The sequence below is a fragment of the Pinus tabuliformis genome, chromosome 1_1, assembly GCF_031772625.1.
Source record: "Pinus tabuliformis cultivar Carrire ecotype Pingquan chromosome 1_1, CPIR1, whole genome shotgun sequence".
Taxonomy (NCBI): Eukaryota; Viridiplantae; Streptophyta; class Pinopsida; order Pinales; family Pinaceae; genus Pinus; species Pinus tabuliformis.
In genome coordinates this window covers 407,776,366-407,793,497 of record NC_142297.1, presented here as the reverse complement: position 1 = coordinate 407,793,497, position 17,132 = coordinate 407,776,366, and the positions used below count along the sequence as shown (strand labels likewise).

The window sequence follows — 17,132 nt, the reverse complement described above, 5'->3', positions numbered from 1 at the left end:
CCAGTACACTATCTAGGTGCATTGCAACGCACCCAGATGCACTACCAGGGTGCGTTGAGCGGGAAATGACAAATGGCAGGGTCCTTGTGCGAGGTGTAAAGACTGTGGAAGCTTCCAGAATCTTCCTCCGTGACACTTTCCTTGCTGAGTTCGACTAAGTGATGAGTAAGAGGCTCTTAGTCTCCAAGTGGAAGCAAGAACTGACAGAGAGAGAGGACACTAGTTAGATCACAAGTTGACTCATCCTCTCTCCAAACATCTATATATGGATCTCTTCTCCATGGGATCCAGGAGGCTGGAATTTTGTTATTGCAAAGAATTGCTGTTGGTTTGAGATTGAGATCATTGGGTGCTTTATGCTTTGAAGGGAGGTGAAGAAAGGATTTCATTTGCTGGGAGGTAGATGCTGGATTGGAACTCTCTTGGTTGTATCTCCTCCTGAACCTTGTTATTTCATCAATAAAGCTATTTGAGTTTCTCCTACATGCTGATGTGTCTTTGATGTATGATTGCATTAGTATGTTTAGTTTATTTCTAATCCTGAACTAGTTATGAATATGAATCTATGTCTTTGTGTAGTGTTTCCCTCTTGTGATCTTGCAGGAACTTGGTGAAGCTGGGCGAGCGAGAAGGCAAGTAGATGGGAGCTCTCAAAGAGAAGAGAAACCGGATCGAGGGACAAACGGAAGACATCGGTTAGTCCATCCAATCTCTCTTCATTCTTAATTCATAAAGGACGAATACTAGAATAGTTGTTTCTGTTTGTTGCTAAGGCACTATCACACCTTAGGTGGATAGGATCGTTCTGCATAGGCATTTTCCCCACAACAAATTGGCGACTCCGCTGGGGAGATCTGCTTAATCATTTTATTTGTGTCTCTATCATTGTTTGTTTCATAGACTCAAGAGCAACAATCGAACTGCATCTACTATTTTCAGATGCAAAGTAGACAATTGCTGCTTTGATCCAATCACTGGATTTGTCTATGATCTGAACAATGGACTCACAAATGATTTGATGATCCTTTGTGATAGCTCTTAGCCCTCCTTCAAATCATCCCTTTGATTGTACCTTGCTTGTTGCTTTTATTTGGCCTGAAACTGTAGATTAAACAGCAAACCGTGACCCAGAACCCGGAGAGAACTCTCGTTTATGCTCCAGCGCAGGCTCTGTGAAGAGACTCTGCATTTCAACGCAGTTCCCGAGAGGGCCACCTGCGCTGCAATTCAGTTTCTCTGTTATACAGGTGCGCTGATCAGCTTATGCCTTGTGCAGCTGGGGTTCTTTGCTCTGTTTTGCCTTGTTTTGATCTCTGATTTTTGTAGCCTGTAACCAGCATAGGTACCTGTCTGATAACCCCTTTTCTCTGCCTTAATTCCGCCTCCTTTGTACAAAAAGACTATGAGTGTTTTTATGTGTTTGTGGCGTCATTTACAGTTTTCCTTTACAAGAGTGAAATAGTCATACTGTAGCCCTTGATTCAGATCTGTTGTTTTGATCTTAGGAGAGAGTTTATTGGCTGATTGACAGTTGATTATACGTTCACTTTTGCTTTTGGTTTGAGTTTGTCTCTTTTAAGTGTCGAAACAAGTGTTTATTTCGAAAATCGTAAAGTGTTGTAATCTCTTCTACCCTTTTTTGATTTCGAAAAAGTGAACTTGTTTGTATTAGTCATTTAAAAGCAAACTCAAAGTTGTACAAAAAAATTTCTTTTTAGGCATCAATATTAAGAAAGAGAAAAACAAACACATGCATTGTGCATTTGCATATTGATAGTTTGTATGGTGATTTAGGAAAAGTACATTTAGAGTGTGCTGATTGCCCTTTGAGAAAAGATGGTGTCTTTTTTTTCCCCTTGTAGCTAGGATTTTCATTATTGAAAAAGAGATAAAGATTTTCTTATCATCTTTTAGATTGCATTTAGGAGTTGTATATACATCTTGTGGTGAACCTCAAAAGGAAAACTTCTAAGAAAGATCAACATAAAATAAACTGAATGAACTTAATAATGCTTTGTAACATAACGCAAAACATAGAGGTCTAGGCTAGAGACGTGTTCCGGCGTCGTAAAACCTAGTATCTATTGGCTTCACTGATGGTTGGGTGATTCCTCCCGAGGGACCAAAAGTGCCAGTACGGATTGTGCTCCCACGTACCGTCGCGTATATATTGGGAGACCCTTATAGGCTTAAAACCTTTATCATTAGGAAGCCGTGTCGACCGCCCTACTAATCACAATGCACCGAACACAGCATTCGGGAAGATTGACTGCCGTACCGTAAAACGTATTCTGCAGTTTTGTGATTGGTTTGGCACACCCTCTACCTAGATCTCCAGAGCAGTTCCTTTTGGCCTTTTTTAGACTCTATAACAGAAAAAGTCCATCCGAGCATTTGTCACTTCGGGCTCGTTAAAACATTGAAGGCGACTAGAGTCATCTTTTTTTTTTCTCGACTCTTTAAAATTGAAAAAACAAGTTGTGTCTAAAGCGTCGTTAAAATTTATTTTAAACGGAATAATAAATCACCCTTATTCCTGCGTTGATCTTTCAGTTGAGAAAATGGAGCCCTCCAACCAAGGAATTCCCCTTGGTGGAAATCCTAGTCCCTTCTCCTCTTGGGGAGATGTTGGAGCGCCCCATATGGCCACATTGTCGCTTCCAGGACTGACAATCGGCTTGCCTGTCTGGCTCTTCTCAACCAATGTTGTTCAAAACACCACTATTCCTGAACAATCGAATCAACAGTTAGACCAGTCCAGGGCTGCCCACCAACCTTCCACTTCCTATAATTCTTCCTCTCCTCCTTCCTCTTCGCTTAACGGAGCTGGCAAAGCCAAAAGCCAAGCTCCTAAGGAGAAGAAGGAGAAGAAGAAGAAAGAGAAGAAGAAGAAGGAGCCAAAGGCGACTGGGGGCAAACGAATGGCGTCTAACGAAAATCCACACACTGCACTGACCAGGCCTAAATCGCCATGTGTCATATGCAAGGGATACCACTTCCATAGAGATTGTCATTGCATCCCTCAAATACTAAGGGACTGGTCTCCCCGCTTGCACAATCCGGTGGCGTCAACCTCTGATAGCCATGTTGACAGCACACCGTCAACTAGTGAAAGTGAAGCCACAGGATAGAGAGGGAAAGCTAGATTTCCCTGGAAACTATGTGAAGGCAACCATGCCATCCACCGTTGTCCCTTCTTAGACGAGGCCAAAAGAGTTTTGGAAGATCGCCCGGTTTTACCAGTGCGACTTCCTCCTGGATATCAAAAACTCCTGCCATGTCCTTCACCAGTTGAAAATCCGGTTGGCCCACTCAGGTGGTCAGCCGAAGCACCTACCATTGAAGATAGACCGTCTGAATCCATACCTGACGAAAGTCAAAAGGTCGAGGCGACAGTTGACCCGGTCTTGCCTTCAGAGGTTCTATCTTCGAATGATACCATCACAGAAGAGAATAAAGACGACACCGTCCAAATTCTCTTCATCAACACAGACTCCGACGAACATGGGGGAAATTTGCCCATTCCTTTATCGCAAGAAGGAACTTCGTCAGATCCATACTCACCCATATACTCAGTCCCACCTCCAAGCAACCTAGTTGTATCCTTTGACTGGAATCAACTAGGCAGACCCCGTTTACCAGCAAGCATACCATTCAGAATTATCGTTCAAATATATAGAATGGTTATGGCTGGTACCATCATTGATGAGGGGGCTTCTGTGAGTATCCTTTCCTCTACTGCTTGGAAAGCGCTTGGTTTGCCATCGCTTTTGCCTGAGATGAGAAATCTGACAGGCTTTGATAAAGGAACCAGTCGACCTTTAGGGATTCTTCCCAATGTGCCCATAACATTGAAAAGGAAGACCGTTCAAATGAACGTGATGGTCATTCAAGGACCCTTGGATTATAACCTACTCCTTGGACGAGACTATATTTATTGCATGGGAGCTATAGTCTCCTCACTCTTTAGAGTAATGTGTTTTCTGCATGAAGGAAGAATGGTCAAGCTCGTGGACCAACTTTCACTCCCCGGATCATGCATCGCAAATAGTCATATACCATCCCTAAATGGTCTCTTCACTCAAGAAATGTCTCAACTCACGGTCTGTTCTCCCGATGAGCGCGAGTAATCCGGAAGGATATGACTGGAACCCAGGGGGCATGCGTCCTGGTCTGCTTCGGTAGGAAAAATTTGGGTATAAGGTAGGTTTCCGCGGGAGAATATGACTAGTCTGTACCCCATCCGTGGGGAAGAGGGGTTATTCTGGAATAAGATTCTCTTGTCAAAGTTATGTGAGTTGGCGGGTATCGTCACTCACCTTTGTTTGTTTCGAGAAACATCGCCAAAGAAGTGTTTTGTTTACGTTGTAAATAGAACAATCTTTGGGTAGCCTGAAAGAGGTAGGCCTTTCCCGATAGAACAAGTGTTTTGTCTGCAAATTGAGGGGTAACCTTGAAATCATATTTTATACCTGGGGGCATGCAAACCTTTTTGAGTGCAAGCAAAGGGCAACTATTTATTTTTTAAATTTTTAGGTCCTCCCTTTAAACTCGTAGGATTAGTCGTTTCCTAACTTGCATAAAGAAAGGATGTGGGGCAACGCTCGAAAGATTGCCTAGTTTTTTATATGAGACATTCTTATCATATGACTGGATTATCGAGCAGTTTTAGCACACAGTTCATGCTCGTTAAAAAATAAACGCAAGATCCGAGCAGTTTTAGCACATAGTTCATGCTCGTTAAAAAATAAACATAAGATCGAGCAAATGTTTCCACCCGCATTTAAGCTCGTTAAAAAATGAACTATTCTGGTAAATAACCACCGTGAATGTAGCATCATCAGCCGTTAAAGCTTTGGTCGTGTTTGCCCATCACCTCCACTTTTCTATTGGCCGATCATTCACCTCCATATGATTGTTTACCCATTTTGAGGAACAACTGCGAAGAGTGATTTCACTAGCCATCCTTGTGACACTGCCGTGATTTGGAAATTCCAATCCTTCCCTGGAATCAGCTGCTACCCATTTTTATCACTCGTTCCTCAAAAGACGAGTCTTCTTTAAGATCTTTTCATCTGACTCGTAAAATATGAAAAGATTGCTGAGTTTTGGCCTTCCAGCTCGTTAAAGTGACCGGAAGTGCTATCCCTCCTCTAGATTTTAATCTTTTTGGACCTGAGGGATTATTGCACAAAAATATCGAGCGCTTGTTTTGTTCGGCTCGTTAAAGATATCGAAAATTCATCCCTTCTGCATTGTTTTATACTTTTTCGGGCTTAAGTGTTAGATGACGAAAAAGGACTTTTGGAGTTAACTTTATGTACCTTTTCAGACTCTCTAAAAATGAAAAGGACCGAGTTGTCTTTGTCGCTAGACTCGTTAAATGCATTAAATAACGACAAACTTGTCTTTAGACGAGAACGAGTTTCACTATCGCTAGGCTCGTTAAAACATAGCGATGGGTTTTCCCGAAGGGCAAATTATAGAACAAGCATATGTTATCCTCCTCAAGATTGAAAAAAATAAAGAGGTACTGGTCAGCAATGACTAGGGAAAAATTGGGAGAAACTCAAAGAAACCTTGATGGTAGCAAGTCGCTCTTGAACATGACACTTCTCCTCCGTAGCACAATCGGGTTGGGTTGTTTCATTCACCGGTCACATCACCATGGTCTCACCATACCATCCATATTTGGGGTAAATGCTACCGATCCATCGCATAAGTGTCGCCATATGTTCAAGAGAAGTCGTTCAGAGAAGTCACCTGTGTCCCATCCACTACCATACATTATACTCTTTCATGACCGCCACCCTGAATCATATATCATCAGATCATTTTCACCTCCATCAAAATCATTAGCTCCGTTCCGTGTCATTGATGTGGGATTCATCAAGGCCCTCCTTTGACGGATCGCTTCTTTTCGACATCATCTCATTATCCAAGAAGTTGATCTAGGAACACCCCCTTCGGTACTTTGAAGGTTGCATGCCTCAATGGCAAGTTTCTCACTTCCGGCGATAGCTATACATAAATGACCTTCGACCGAAAGATTTTGCGTGGTGTTCGACGCCAAGTCCTCTATTCACACCACGTGAATTGTACTGCAGTACCTTGAGGATCATCATCATTATCGGTGATTCCTCTCGCGCTTGTTAATAGTTTACATCATTGACTGGTAATCAAGCGATGTATTTCCATGTTCGACTTCAGAGCAATTCTCACATGGATCAACTTGTACTTAGAGTGAAGATCGGACGAGATTGAAGACCCCGGATCTAGTTTCATCCATCCGGGCTGCGATATATATTCAGGAAAATAAAGACATGGAAATGTACAACTTTGCAGCACAGATAATCATCCTACCAAAAGGATGATGGCTCTATCAGAATCATCAGTCTATCATCAGACGACTGTCTGTCCTATGTACATGAAAATGAATTTATAAAGCTGAGCATGGGAATGCCCGCCTCAGCTAGATCATGAAAAAAGTATGAAAATAATGTATTGTATTGTATTTATTACAAGTCTCCTCCTGGCATTGAAAGAACTTCGGATACTCCTAATAAAGCATTTCACCCGATAAACGGCCTCATACTTTAGGGGGCAACTGTTATAGACATTTTTGTTCCTTACAGCTCTAAGCATGAAATGTCCATAATCCAAGGGATCCAAAGTCCCTAAACATGTTGTTCCTACCCCTAGAAGAACAAGGTCAGCAAAACATAGCAATTCACAGAAGTTCTCCACCAGAAACGGCTCAAAAACAAGTCAAATCAAGATCATTTCAGTGGCTCCACTGGCCACCTATGTTGCAAAGCACCCCAGTACACTAGCTAGGTGCATTGCAATGCACCCAGATGCACTACCAGGGTGCGTTGAGCGGGAAATGACAAATGGCAGGGTCCTTGTGCGAGGTGTAAAGACTGTGGAAGCTTCCAGAATCTTCCTCCATGACACTTGCCTTGCTGAGTTCGACTAAGTGATGAGTAAGAGGCTCTTAGTCTCCAAGTGGAAGCAAGAACTGACAGAGAGAGAGGACACTAGTCAGATCACAAGCTGACTCATCCTCTCTCCAAACATCTATATATGGATCTCTTCTCCATGGGATCCAGGAGGCTGGAATTTTGTTATTGCAAAGAATTGTTGTTGGTTTGAGATTGAGATCATTGGGTGCTTTATGCTTTGAAGGGAGGTGAAGAAAGGATTTCATTTGCTGGGAGGTAGATGCTGGATTGGAACTCTCTTGGTTGTATCTCCTCCTGAACCTTGTTATTTCATCAATAAAGCTATTTGAGTTTCTCCTACATGCTGATGTGTCTTTGATGTATGATTGCATTAGTATGTTTAGTTTATTTCTAATCCTGAACTAGTTATGAATATGAATCTATGTCTTTGTGTAGTGTTTCCCTCTTGTGATCTTGCAGGAACTTGGTGAAGCTGGGCGAGCGAGAAGGCAAGTAGCTGGGAGCTCTCAAAGAGAAGAGAAACCGGATCGAGGGACAAACGGAAGACACCGGTTAGTCCATCCAATCTCTCTTCATTCTTAATTCATAAAGGAAGAATACTAGAATAGTTGTTTCTGTTTGTTGCTAAGGCACTATCACACCTTAGGTGGATAGGATCGTCCTGCATAGGCATTTTTCCCCACAACAATAGGTTGCCCCAGTCAAACTCCAAATTTAAACCTTTTGATATTCTTTCACCCAAATGTTGTAGAGGATCTATGATAATAATTTGGCATTGTTTCCAGACTTACTGCTTCTTAAATGTTGTTATTGGCACAAGAATGTCCCCTATGAATGGATCAATAATGAAAAATCAAATCAGCATTGGTTGAGGAAGGAACGAGAGAAATTCCTCTTCTCGGGTGGAGGTACAATGTTTCCCAATGGAGTTGGTGAATATGTGGATCATATGGAAGAGTTGGTCCCAGGAATGAAAGATGGAACAGTCTGAACTACACTTGATATTGGATGTGGGGTGGGTAACATTCTGACTAGTGTCAATAGTTTTACCAAAATGAATCTAGTCTTTGGTACCATTCTGAGTTTATATTGTCCATCACATGACGTAGTCAGGTTATGAAGGAAGTATACTCCATAAACAACAACAAGGAATCTAGAGTCAAGCTAAACTGATGGATGCACCATCAACGCACATGGCTGATCCACTTATGATGTTCACTATACCTCAGAGTCTGAGACATCCAGATTATCAAAAGAAAGCTAACAGAAATTTTCATGTCAGAAGCAAGAGGATTAATAGGAATTGATCTAAAGTTATTTTTCTATGCATCATTTTACTTTACATAACATCTAAACCTACTCTTGATCTAAGTTTAATAGTAAACATTCTGTTAGAGAGACATTTCTCTTCCCTCCTACTAGTTGTGACAAGGTGGATTTATACAATTAGGCCTTAGTGAACATGTTGACATGGTACTTAACAAAGAATAGCTGCAGAATTACAGGTCTTTTCTAGAAGTTGATTCTCAGATAGCCTTACATCGAGTATTCATTAATCTATCTGTAATTTCTATTGCTTGCTATGATATGTATATTTTTGTATCTTACATGATAAAGATCAAAATAATTTACTTAATGTAAATGTTCATAGTTATGTTATTTGAATATGACTTGTGAGATCTACTATATAAGTATACATGTCCTTGTTTATATAAGAGAATACTTTCTGTTTAGGTTGCCAGTTGGGGTGGTGATTTGCTGGATCATGGAATTATTACAATGTCACTAGCGCCCAGAGACAATCATGAAGCGCAAGTGCAGTTTGCACTTGAATAGGGTATTCCTGCAATGTTGTGTATCATCTCTACACAGCGGCTTCCTTATCCATCCAATGCATTTGACATGGCTCACTACTCTTAATGTCTCATTCCATGGAAAAAATTTGGTATGTTTGATGATACCTTCTAAATTTTCGTTGTGTTCTAGATTGTGTAATGGCTTAGAAGTACTCAAATTAACATGGATAAAGTGAGCACAGCAATTTGCAAATCATTACTTGGTAAAAATAAATATAGTTTCATTCTTATTGCACAATCAATATGAATAACCAATGGTGAGAGTATAAGTGCTACTACAACTAAGTGTAGGGGACTTCCACCCAGCTCCCAATCAGTTTCTTATTCTTATTCTTCAATACTTTCCCAAATGAAAAATATTTCATTCCCTTTTCCTTATTTATTAAATAGAAATTTTCATATTCACTTTTGATTTGATTGTTATAGTTTAGGAAGGTGTACATACTCTGTTTCTTTGGATTTGAAGTAGTGATTTTTTATGAGAAAACACATGTTCTTAACCATTAACCCCATACTAATTATTTAATTAAAGTACTTACAATTATTTTAATTTCATTTATTTATTTCGTTTTTAGTATTTATTTCAATTCAATCAAATGTTATGGCTATGAAGCATTTTAGATTGATATTCCTATTCAGTTTAGTGGGTTTTGTTCACTGATTTAGTAAGAGAGTGATTTTATGAAAAAATTAATTTCCCTAGAAGACATAGGGAACATGATCCAACTAAGGTGTTTGAATTAGTTTCATTTTATCAAAATTATCCTTGATTGCTCTTCAATTCTTTAACTTTTATGGGATCTTGGTAGCTATTTGTTGAGTGAAGTTCTATTGATGCAGGTAGAGCCTACCTTATGGAAATAGATCAAGTACTGCAACCAGGAGGCTTCTAGGTCCTATCTGGAGCACCAGTAAACTATGAAAATAGATGGCATTGATGGAACACAACTATAGAGGAGCAGAAGGCTGACTATGATGCCCTTCAAGGTATTTTGAACAAGATGTGCTATAAACTATACAATGAAAAGGATGAAATTGTTGTATGGTAGAAATCTTTGGACAATGGTTGCTACACTACCCATGAAAAAATAGTTTACCCCCCTAAATGTAATGACAACAATGAATGTTAGGTCCCTATAATACTAGTGATTCCCCCATTACTATTGTCGTTGTATCCCTTATTGTTATTGTTTTGCCCCTATTGTCCCCATATTGTTATTATTGTGTCCCATAGAATCCCACTATTTTTATTTTTGTGCCTTTATATTACTATTGTTAGGTCAGCTTGGTTATATTGTGACCCCTTAGACTCATATATATAGAAATGAGCTTTTGTCATTTGAAACATCCAAGAATTGTTCATTTGTGTAATGTAAAGGAGGTTGCCCCCTCAAAGAGGCTAAATTCTAAGGAATTGATCTATCTTTTCTATCTTTTTTTGAGCTGGTTTCATAACATTTGGTATTAGAGCTTTGGATTCTAGGGTTTCACTGCTCTAGACAGGTCATCGTGGAATTTTCGCTATAACTTTTTTCTGTGAGGTTTTAGAAGTAGAAAAAACAAACCCATTTGAGATGAAATCTCATTGAACCTAGGGTCTAAATTTCATATCTTGTCTTGCTATATTTTCGAAGATATGATTTGAGGACGTTAGGGTTTTTGCAAGCTCCAGAATTTCATCTAAAATAGGTCATCGTGGAATTTTCACTGTAACTCTTTTGCTACAAAGTTTCAGAAGCTAAAACAAAAACCCATTTGAGAGGAAATCAGTTTGAACTGAGGCTCCAAATTTCAGATACTGGCTCACTATAGTTTCGGAGATATCATCTGAGGAAATTAGGGTTTTTGCAAACCCCTGAATTACATTCCAAACAGGTCACCTTGGGAAAATCGTGATAACTGTTTTTCTGAGCATCAGTTTTAATTTTCATAAGAAGTTACATAAAGAGGACAGATTGTAGTTATTTGGGTACCATTTCCAAAACCTAAGGTCAAAACAATGACCCGCGGAACATCGTACAATTTTACTCTACTGAACAAGTCTATACTCGGGTCAATGTGGGAGATTTGGCATAACTCTTCATTGGAGAATCCAATCTTGATCAGACTTGCAGAGTTAAAAATATTACTCAGAGGGTTACAACAGGAAGAAATTTTAGACCTTGGAGATAAAAAATTACAGGGATACATCAAATTCAATATCGAGCTCCTACAAAGTTAAAAAAATTGTGTAGTTTTGTTTTAAATTTTTGCATAAGCTTGGTTTGAAAAATTAGTTTGAAGGAATTCAAAGGGCATAGTGAAGCATTATTATCGGTAATTGATGCCCCGAAAAAAGAAAATGGAAACACCTAGTAAGCAACCTGAAATCTCTAGCATGACTCATGAAGAAGTGGATGAAAGGAAACATGATATATCAAAATTACGAGACCAAGTGCAAGAAATGTCACTCACACAAAAAGTAACAGAATCTAAGATGGATGGTTTAAAGAAAGATGTAGAAGCTAAGATGTATGGTGTGTAAGCTAAGATGGATAGTTTAAAGAAAGGCATGGAAGCTAAGATGGATGGTTTAAAGAAAGGCGTAGAAGCTAAGATGGATGACGTGGAAGCTAAGATGGAAGCTAAGATGGAAGGTGTGGAAGCTAAGATGGATGGAGTGGAAGCTAAAGTGAATTATTTAAAGAAAGACATGGAATATTTGAAGACAAATTTGACAAAGATTCTACAAGAAATGCTTACTAATGGCGAAAGGGTAGTAAAGGAAACTCATGACGAGAACAAAATAAATGTTAATCATGATTTCATAGACTTTAATGTTGGATTGAAGAACCACCATGTTTCAAAGATTGATATGAGGAAGTTTGATGGCAAGGATCTCGGAACATGGATACTACAGATGGAGCAATTTTTCGATCTCCATAATGTGAAAAACACACAAATGGTACGCATTGCAACTTTATATTTGGAACCAAATCAGTTTGCATGGTATCGATGGCTTTGCTCTCATAAACAAATTGTCACTTGGGCTATTTTTACGGATGAAATGATAGCAAATTATGAAGATACAAAAAGCAACACTTTTTTGAGCCAATTGATAAATCTCAAACAAAAGGGTTTAATGATGAAGCACATTGAGGACTTCCAAAAATTGAATATAAGGGTAAAAGATATTCTCGAGGAGCATAGGATTGATGTGTTCATAGGGACTTTAAAAGATAACATCCAACATGAGGTTTGCCTTTGGGAACCAGATTCATTGGAGAAGGCATTCAGGTTGGCAAGAAAAATGGAAAGCAAAATTATGGCAACAAGGAAGCCTACCACTCATAATCATAAAGATTGAAGTGGTGTTGCCCCTAGCCATCCACAACCTACAAGGTTGACACCACACCAATTGGAAGAAAAAAGAGCAAAAGGGCTTTGTTACAGTTGTGATAGAAAATACACTAAAGGTCATAAGTGTGCCAAGAAGAAATTATTTTACATACATTATGAAGAGGAGGAAGAAAAGGATCAAGAAATGTAAAAAGAAGAGGATATCCACCAGGAACAAACCTTACAAAAAGAAGAAATGAATCCGACCATATCTTGTAATGCATTGGCTAGAATTACCACCCCTAAAAATATCAAGATCGAAGGGCATATCAAGAAGAGAAAGGTAATAATGTTGATTGATTCGGGAAGTACCCATAATTTTATTCATTGTAAGATAGCCAAGGAATTGAATTTCTTCCTATATCCAGCACCAGAGTGTCAAGTGATGGTTGCAAGTGGAGGAACCATAAATTGCTCAGGAAAGTACCATAATATCAAGCTATCCATGGGAGAATATGTATTGAATAGCCCAATGCTTTCCATTCCAATGGGTGGTGTTGATGTTGTACTAGGAGTCCAATGGCTACAATCCTTGGGTACAATAGCTTTTAATTTTCAAGAACTTTTCATGAAATTCTCTTCAGAAGGAAAGGAAGTTGAATTAAGGGGTATCGCAGGGAAACCAAGAAAGATAATCAGCTCTAGCGGAATGAAAAAGCTTATAAAGAAAGAACAATGACGAATAATTTCACAATTATGTTCACTAGAGGTTCCCACATCGAAATCATCCATTTCTCCAGATCTCCAAAAAGTCCTGGACAACCATTCCAAGGTATTTGAGACCCCCAAAGGCCTCCCACCCATTCATGATCATGATCATACTATTAATTTGATTCCAGGAAGTGTTCCTCCAAACATCAGGCCTTACAGATATCCCTATGTCCAAAAGAGTGAAATTGAACGTATGGTTACATAAATGCTAGAGGCTGGTTTAATTCAACCTAGTCAAAGTTATTTCTCTGCTCCACTAGTATTGGTTCACAAGAAGGATGGATCATGATGCAGGTGTCCAGATTATAGGGAGCTCAACAAGCTCACTATTAAAGATAAATTTCCAATTCATGTCATTGATGAATTATTGGATGAATTGCATGGATCAATTTACTTCACCAAGTTGGATCTTCATTTAGGATATCATCAAATTAGAATGAAGACTAAAGACATTAACAAAACAACATTTAGAACTCATGAGTGTCATTATGAATTTTTGGTCATGCCTTTTGCCCTTACTAATTCACCTTCTACATTTCAAGGTTTGATGAATTCCATTTTCAAACCCTTCCTTAGAAAATTTGTGTTAGTATTTTTTGATGATATACTAATCTACATCAAGTCTTGGAAGGATCATGTCCAACATGTTGACATGGTGCTCAAATTATTGGAGGAGAAACAATTATATGCAAAAATCTCCAAATGTTTCTTTGGAGTACAAGAGGTGGAATATCTGGGTCATATTGTATCTCATGAAGGTGTTAAGGTAGACCCTAGAAAAAATAAAACCATTAAGGAAAGGAAAATCCCCACATCCATAAAGCATCTACGAGTATTTCTTAGGTTGACAAGGTATTATCGCAAGTTTGTTAAGAATTATGGGAGAATAGCAGCACCTCTAACAACATTATTGAAGAAAGATGCATTCTCATGGACTCCAGAAGCAACGAAGGCTTTTGAACATCTTAAAGAGACAATGTGCCAAGCACTAGTCTTAGCTACATTGGACTTCACAAAAACCTTTATTGTGGAGTGTGATGCCTCAGGAAATGGAATTGGTGATTTTTTAATGCAAGAAGAAATACCCATTGCTTTCAAAAGTTGTCTAATCAAAGCAAAGTATTTACACAAAGCTATTTATGAGAAGGAAATGTTGGCAATACTACATGCACTTAAGAAATGGCGACCCTACCTAATGGGAAGACACTTCAAGGTAAAAATAGATCATGATAGTCTTAAATAATTTTTAGAACAAAGATTATCTTTAGAAGAGTAGCAAAAATGGGTCACAAAGATGTTGGGCTATGACTTTGAAATCATCTACAAAAAGGGAAGAAAAATGTTGTGGCCAATGCACTCTCAAGAAAGGATGAGGATGTGGAAGCATTTCTTTGTGCCATTTCTATTATCCAACCAGATTAGATAAATGAAGCAAGGGATGAATGGAAGAATGACGAGGAATTTCGGGCACTCATTCAAAAGATACAACAAGATCCCAGTACATTTGATACATTTAGCTGCAAAAATGATTCGTTATGGTATAAGGATTGGTTATACCTATGTAAGAATTCCCAACTCAAATAAAAGATTCTTCGGGAATTGCACACCTCTCCCTTAGGAGGGCACTTAGGATTTCTAAAAGCCTACCATAGGGATAAGAAGGATTTTTTTTGGGATGGCCTTAAATCGGATATTCAAAAGTTTGTGGCAGAATGTTTGGTTTGCCAACAAAATAAACTTGAAACAATTAAGACTCGAGGACTATTATAAACTTTATCCATTCCAAGCCAACGTTGGGAGGAGGTTTCAATGGATTTTATCACGGGTTTACCCAAGTCCGAAGGAAAGAGTGTTATCATGGTAGTAGTTGACAGACTCACCAAGTATGCACACTTTTGTGCATTATCTCATCCATTTAAAGCAAGTAAAGTTTCTACTACATTTATGGAGACAATTCAAAAGCTACATGGAAACCCAAAGATTATTGTAAGTGACAGAGATCCCATTTTCACTAGAAATTTTTGGACATAATTATTTTCTTGTCTTGGTACTCAGTTAGCTCATAACTCTTCTTATCATCCTCAATTTGATGGGAAAACTGAGATAGTAAACAAATGTTTGGAAGGATATCTTCGTTGCTTTGTATCTAATAAAAAAACACAATGGGTTAAATGGTTGCCTCTTGCTGAATGGTGGTATAACACTTCCTTCCATACTGCAACAAAAATGACCCCATTAATGGCACTTTATGGATATCATCCACCATCCATCACATCATATTTAAGAGAAAGTTCTAATGTTCAAGCAGTGGAAGATCACATCGAGCATCAGCAACAAGTTCTCCAACTCTTAAGGGATAACCTCACCTTGGCGCAGAATAGAATGAAACAGCAAGCAGATCAACATCGCAGCGAAAGAAGTTTTGATGTCGGTTATTGGGTATTCCTACGGCTACAACCATACAAACAAATGCCCCTCAAGAAAGCTAAGAAGGATAATAAATTATCACCAAAGTATTATGGTCCATACAAGGTGTTGCAAAATATACGTACTATGGCATACAAATTGGAGCTTCCTGCAGCTTCCCGAGTGCACCTAGTTTTCCATGTTTCATGCTTAAAGAAGGTTATAGGTGACAAGCTTTCAATTCAAACAATATTGCTAGAACTTGATGAGGAAAGAAAAATCATATTGGAACTAGAAGTAGTCAAAGAAACAGGAACTTGACAGCTACGAAATTGATCAATTTCAGAGTATCTCATCAAGTGAAAGAACTTACCCATTGAAGATTCCACATGGGAGGATGATAATTTTATACAGAAGCATCTAGAACTACTCAAGCGTTGAGGACAACACTTTTTTGAAGGAGAGGGGCATGTTAGGTCCCTATAATACTAGTGATTACCCCATTACTATTTTCGTTGTATCCCTTATTGTTATTGTTGTGCCCCTATTGTCCCCATATTGTTATTATTGTGCCCCATAGAATCCCACTATTGTTATTTTTGTGCCTTTATATTATTATTGTTAGGTCATCTTGGTTATATTGTGACCCCTTAGACTCCTATATATAGAAAGGAGGTTTTTTCATTTGAAACATCCAAGAATTGTTCATTTTTGTAATGTAAAGGAGGTTTCCCCCTCGAAGAGGCTGAATTCTAAGGCGTCGATCTATATTTTCTATCCTTTTGTGAGCTGGTTTCATAACATTAAACCAGATGCTGCCTGGTATGCTCCCATGTGGTCTTGTGTAGTAAAACCAAATCCCAACTTCAAGCAGTTAGGAGTAGGATAGACTCCAAAGTGGCCACAACATTTGAAGGTAGCCCCAAAGTGGGTCCATACGTTTTTTTGGGTAGTGATGGTGCTTTCAGAAACGATACAACTCAATGGGTGACACGCATTAACCATTACAAGATAGTGGTCCTTGATCTTGGAACAGATAAAATAAGAAATGTTATGGATACAAACACTCTTTATGGGGTTTTGCTGCAGCACTGATAGATTATCTTTTGTGGGTCATGAATGCAGTTTCCTCTTATGGTATAAATTCCTTGAATGTTGTTTATGACTGAGAACTAATTGGTACATATAATGACTGGTAAGTTTCTTTCTGTCGATGGTTTGATTAGGCAATATGGTGTGCTCAGCACCATTATCTTCACTAATACTTAAGGCTTGTTTTGTTTAGGTGTGAGGCATTTTCAACCTATCCAAGAACATATGATCTCCTACATGTTGATGGTATTTTCAGTGCAGAAAGTCACAGGTAGGTACAAAATTTTCTATCAAGTGGTGCTAAATGTTGGTTTTTTAATCCTGATGACCTTGAATGAGGAAAAAGTACATTTGATTATTGATTATGTGTATTTTGTGAAACATATATGAGATGAAATATGTGTTGTTGGAAATGGACCGTATATTAAGACCTGTTGGCTATGTCATAATGCGTGAATGACCCCATTTTGTCAATAGTGTCAAGAATCTAGCCACATGAATGAGATGGAATTGCCACTAGAGGGACATTGAGGATGCTAAGAATGGGGATGAAAAACTTCTCATTTTTCAAGAAAAGGATTGGAGGTCTTCAAAAGCTACTTCTGAATGATAAATCAAACCTTAAAATTTCAAGGCCTCTATTCCTATTCTATCCAATCAATCTGGCATTAAAGTGAGTGCGTGGTTGTGAAGGTATCTGTTGATAGGATGCATTTGCTAGCCA

At 38.7% G+C, this 17,132-nt stretch overlaps 1 pseudogene; it reads left to right on the top strand.

Moving 5' to 3' along the window:
* Positions 1 to 16,868, top strand: part of LOC149213408 (putative methyltransferase PMT21) — a 141,487-nt pseudogene extending 124,619 nt beyond the window's left edge.
* Positions 16,869 to 17,132: the final 264 nt, after the last annotated feature.